Below are 5,873 nucleotides of genomic sequence, written 5' to 3' on the forward strand. Positions count from 1 at the left end.
CTCTCTCTCTCTGTCGAGGACAGGCACCCTCTGTCAAATTAAAACACACACACACACACACACACACACACACACACGAGTATTATTCAATCCTAGCAGCTCCTGCTGCCCACCGATGGCTCTGAGCTTGAAGCCTGCCCCATCTCCTGGAGAAGGAGGTGCAAGATGGGAGGAGAGGGGGAGAAGTCCAGCCAGCACCCACGGGAGACTTCCTCTTCGAATTGATCAGAAAACTCAAGGCATGAGGACCTCACCCCCCCAGCACCTCGGCAGGTGGATCAGAGGGGAGGGGCTGCAAGCGGGAGCCTGTGGGAAGTTTCCGCCCCAGTCCAGACATGATCCAGACCTTTGCTGATTGATGCCTTCCCTTTCCAAGTCCTTGCACCTGTTAGTGTAGGCGGGACAGGCACCCGGTGAGTTTCGGACTCCATTCTGCTCCCCGATGTATTTAGCCACTTCCGTGCCAATGCCGAACTGTTCTACTTCTGGTACCTCTGTCATATAGCCTAAAGCCTGACTGAAGGAGTCTTCCCGCTTAGTTCTTGTTCAGAATTGTCCTGGCTAAATGCTTTACCCCTGCCTTAAACGGGAAGTTGCTGCTGAGCGTGAGCATCGCTTGTCCGTGCCCTGCAGTCCTGCTGTGTCCCAGCCGCCAGCACCTGCCCCTCCTGACCCATGGGCGCTCCCACTTGTGCACTCCAGGAGCAGCCTCCCCTGGGATTGGCAGGAGCTGTGGGAACTCCCCTCGGCTCCCTCGCCCCCTCCCCTCCCCACCTGACCCCCTAGTTGCCCCCCAGGTGGGATAACTGGAGCTGCCTCTCCCTCACAGACTCCCAGAGCGCCCCCACAGGATGGAGCCCCCGTGAGTCGTCTACGTGGTGACTCTGGGTGTCAGCTGCCCTCCCTTCCCGCTCTCACTTCCCACCTTCCCTCCCTATCAGGGCCAGCCCGGAGCCCAGCAGGTAAGGGAGCTGAATTGTACATGGTCAAACATCAGGGTCAAAGCCCAGCTCTGGTCGCTGGAGAAGCACACTGAGCATGTGTGCACGCATGTCCAAAATCCCGCTGGGGACTGCACCACGACCATGTCCTACTGGGGGCTGCGTTCTCTCCCTCCCTCTCCCTCCCTCCCTCCCTCCCTCCCTCCCTCTCTCTCCTTCTCTTTCTCCCCCTCTCCCTCTCTCCCTCCCTCTCTTCCTCTCCCTCTCTCTCCCTCCCTCTTTCTCCTTCTCTCCCTCTCTCTCTTCCTCTCTCCCTCTCTCTCCCTCTCTACCTCCCTCCCTCCACCCTCTTCCTCTCTACCTCCCTCCCTCCACCCTCTCCCTCTCTCTCTCTCCCTCTCTCCTTCCCTCTCTCCCACTCTCTCTTCCTCTCTCCCGCTCTCCCTCCCTTTCTTTCCCTTCCTCTCTCCCTCCTTCTCTCTCCCTCTCTCTCTTTCTCTCTCTCTCCCTCTCTCTGGTGATCAAATATGCCCTCAGCAATTAAAGGAATAAAATGAAGCATGACATAGAGCCAGCTGATGGCATGGCGTTTAAGGTGGCTGGATCCCACATGGCCAACTGTGTGGTTTGAGACCTGGACCCAGTGGCTTGAAAAACACGCTGGATGTGTATGGGTGTGTGCCCCAAATCCCGAGAAGAGAATGGAGGAGAAGGAAGTGTGGTGTGGCCATGTTCCCTGAGGGTAATTTCTCATTTTCTCTCTCTGTCTCTTTCTCTGTGTCTCTCTCCAGTGAGGATACACACCCTATAGCAAACGAAAGAGAGAGGAGAGACAGAGAGAACAAAATATTGGGTTGTTGATGCATTTGTGCATGGAAACACAGAAAAATACGTCATGAGTTTTCCAACAACCCAATAAAGAAAAAAAAGACACAGGCCACCCCCACTCCCCACCTCATGGAGCCCTTCCCCTCAGCGTGACGGAGAGGGTGGGAAGGGACTCCCCTCCCAGTGTGGGCAGAACTTCACACAGGGCTCCGTGGCCTCAAAGCCTGCTCTAGCCTCATCCACGGTCCTGGGCACACCTTCCCACAGGCCAGCTCCAGGGACATCAGAAAGTCCTTCAGACTGGGCAGCTGGCACGACACAGGCCTGGCTGGAGCCCACGGGTGGCCATCAGCCTGGGCAGGGCCAGGAGAGGACAGCCAGGCCTGTCCTGGGGGAGCCCACAGGGCAGCTCCTTGACACAGAAGCAGCCAGAGCCTACACACATTCGTCCACTCATATTCACTCGGCAAATGTTTGCTGAGCACCTACTACGTGCTGGTCACTGCACTAGGCACCGGGAAGACAAAGGACAGACCCCGGTCCTCATGGAGCGACCCTCTGATGTGGGGACATAGACAAGAGACAAGGAAACAGCAGCAAACTCCGAGGGTGTGGTCAGCACTTCAGGAAAAAACAGACCGAAGGGATGAAAGTGGCTGACAGAGTGTCCAGATGGAGGGAAAGGCAAGGACGAAGGCAGGGGGGTAGCGGGTGGGCTTGCTGGAGGAACTGGACGCCACGCCGAGGCACGCTGGAGTGAAGGAGCCCAGGCAGGGGACAGAGGCCGGGGCGAGGAAGTCTGGCATCATGCCAAGGGAAGCCTGCTAACGTCTGAGAGTAACGAGCCGCTCGGGGAGGCGTCCTGGCCATCGGATGGGGAGCAAGGGGGGCCTGGGGTCTGGGCTTTTCTTCTTAGAGGCTTGGTCAGTGGGAGGGACGGCCAATGGGAGAGGCCTCCGCTGACACTGGGTCAGCCCAGGCTGCCACAGGGAAGAGCCACCTCACCCTGGTGGGCCCGGCTGCTTTCAACCAATCTCAGAGCACATGCGTCTCCGTGAGATGCTGGCTATGGAGAATCGATGCACCGGGCTGTCCACACCCCTCCCAGAGGCTGCACGCACATCCCCTGCCCGAGAGGAAGAAGTTGTCACACTGTGTGATGAGGGTTCCGGGGACGGCCTGGACACGCACGGTCATTTGGATTGGCTTTGGAAGAACAAAGAAGAGTTTGCTGGAGAGAAACTATTACCAAAACGGCAGAAGCCAGACCAGCCAGGTGGGGTGATGAGTAAGGCAATGGACCCCACGGGGCTGACTACACGGTTTGAGTCCTGGACCCAGGAGCTTGAGACACAGCGGGTGTGTGTTCTTGTACGCCCAAAAAACCCCTCAGGGATGCTTTCCCACTTTCCCTCTCCCCCTCTGTCTCTGGCTAGCACACACACCCCATACCAAAAAAGTAAAAATAAAAACAGCAGGAAGCATCCTGTTGCTGGCTCTCACACTCACACAGCCCGAGCAGTGTCCAGGCCGTATTCGCTGGCGGAGCAACGGGTTCTGCTGCACTTTGCATATTCGAGTAGCTGGCACCGCAGCTCCCGCGCCTCTGCTTCCCATCGCCGCTATTAATTACTAATGTTTGGCTTCAAATTGACTTACATTGTTACTGAAATAAATTGGTTTTAAAAGAAAACATTTACTGTTATCACTGGAGTTCCAAAAAAAAAAAAATCCCACAAAGAAAGAAGAACCACAAATCTAAGATAACCAGAAAAATAATTCTCATGAAAACAAAACAATATTATTAAAGTCTACCTGTTGAGAATAAAAGCAAGCCCCAGACTGGGAGAAAATATTTGCAAATCACATATTTGACAAAGGGCCGACTAGTATTCAGAAAATATAAAGAGCTCTCCGAGCCCATTAAAAAGTAAACAATCTAGTTCTTTAAATGGGCAAAGCGTTTGAGCAGACACTGAATTAAATTAAATGGACAGGTGGGAAAAGCAGCCCAGAAACGACATTCAATGTCATTTGTCAATAGGGAAACACAAATTAAAGTCACCGTGAAATGCCTTTATACACCTATTTGAATGGCTCTGTTTTAAAAACAAACAAACAAAAACCTGATAACACCAAGTTTTGACAAGGATGGGCAGCGGCTGCGCTCACACTCTGCTGGCGGGATGAGAACGGCATCTGCGCTTCGGGAACAGTTCGACAGATTCTAATCAAGGGGGCACATGCTCAGCCGGTGACGCCACTGTTCCACTCCTAGTTTACCTGAAATGAGTGAAAATGTATCTTCCCACAAATACCTATTTGCAAATGTTTCCAGTGACATCAGTCAAAATCTCTAAAAACCCAGGACCAGCAGTTAGTGTAATGGCTATGTCGCTGGACTCCCATGTAGCCAATGACAGTTCAAGTCCCGGACCCGGTGGCTTAAACTCACACCAGGCACGTGTGCATGTGTACCCAAGAGCCTGAGAGGAGAATGGAGGACAAGAGATTGCGGGGCCATCCCCCCTGGGGGGTGATTTCTCGCTTTCTGTCTCTCTGTCTCTGTCTTTCTGGCAAGTGCACACAACCTACACCAAAAGCCTGGTGATTTCTCGCTTTCTGTCTCTCTGTCTCTGTCTGTCTGGCAAGTGCACACACCCTATAGCAAAAACCTCTCAAAAAAAAAAGAAGGAAGAAAGAAAGAAAGAGAAGAAAAGAAAGAAAGAAAGAAAGAAAGAAAGAAAGAAAGAAAGAAAGAAAGAAAGAAAGAAAGAAAGAAAGAAATCTCTAAAAACCCAAAATAGCCCAATGTCTGTCACTTGGTGAATGGACCCACGCTGCGTTTCCTTCATATGATGGAGTATCTGGCCATGAAAGGAACCATTTCCTGGGTCAGCCCGCGGTGTGGAGGTTAAGGTGGCTGGATCCTTCATGGCTGACAGTGTGATTTGAGTCCCAGCCCTGGTGGCTTGAAAAACATTTTGGACATGTGTGCATGCCCAAAATCGCAAAGAGAGGAATGGAGGGAAGAGAAGGGATTGCGGTGTGACCATGCCCCATGGGTTGTGCTTTCTCACTTTCCCTCTCTCTCTCGGTCTCTCTCCCGCAAGTGCACGTACCGTCTGGCAAAGTTTTTAAAATACTAAATAAAATGAAAATGAAGGGGGCCAGCAGTTGATGTGGGGGTTAAGGCACGGGACTTCCAGATGGCCCACTGTGGTTTGAGTCTCAGGCCTGGCAGCTTGCTTTCTCACTTTCCCTCTTCTCTCTCTTTGTCTCTTTCTGGTCAAATTAAAAAGTCATAAAAGTACATTAAATGAAATATTTCTAAAATAACATTTTTTAATTACAATTAAAAGGAACCACTCCAAGTATGCATCCCAAGAGCACCGCGTCGAGCAGGGGAAGCAAAGCCAGACCAAGCCACCGCAGGCCCCACGTAGACAGCATCCTGGAAGAGGCCGGTTTATAGGAACAGAAAACAGATGGGCCGTGAAGTCCAGCGCTGGGGAAACCAGTGCGCAGGGACAGAAGTCAGCATAGCGGCGTCCCCGAGGAGGAAGTGAGTGCAGGGCAGGGAGGCGTCTCTGGGGCGGCCATGACCCTTCTGTCCACCAGGGTGCTGAAGACACGGCTGTGAGAACCCATCCCGCTGGCGGCTTCTGTCTGCATGCTGTCGCTCACCGCACGGCTAGAGACATCTAGCTGGAGACCGGCACCAGAGGACCAGGCTGCGGCCAGCTCGCCTTCTCCACGGGGAGACTGGCAAGGGCTCCACCTGAGAGACAGGTTGGCACCAGACAGACAGCTTGGATGTCCAGGAAGGGCTGTAGAAGGTTTGCAGCACGAACGACCCTTCCTATGTGGCCGGATGTGACTTAATGCCCCACCATGAACCCTATAAAATGGCGCGTAGCCCGGTGGGGCCTGTCACCAAGCGAGGGCAGGTGTGGCCGGGACGGCGGGCTAACTGGACTCGGCCTGGGAAAGCCTGCAGGGCTGAGGGCTGCATGCAGCTGCAGCAGCTGGGCAGCAGCTGGGTCCCCTAGGGCATTCTCATCTGTGTCCCAACAGGAGCCTCGCACACAAAGCCACTCTCGG

The sequence above is a fragment of the Tupaia chinensis genome, unplaced genomic scaffold, assembly GCF_000334495.1.
Source record: "Tupaia chinensis unplaced genomic scaffold, TupChi_1.0 Scaffold000049_1, whole genome shotgun sequence".
Lineage (NCBI taxonomy): Eukaryota > Metazoa > Chordata > Mammalia > Scandentia > Tupaiidae > Tupaia > Tupaia belangeri.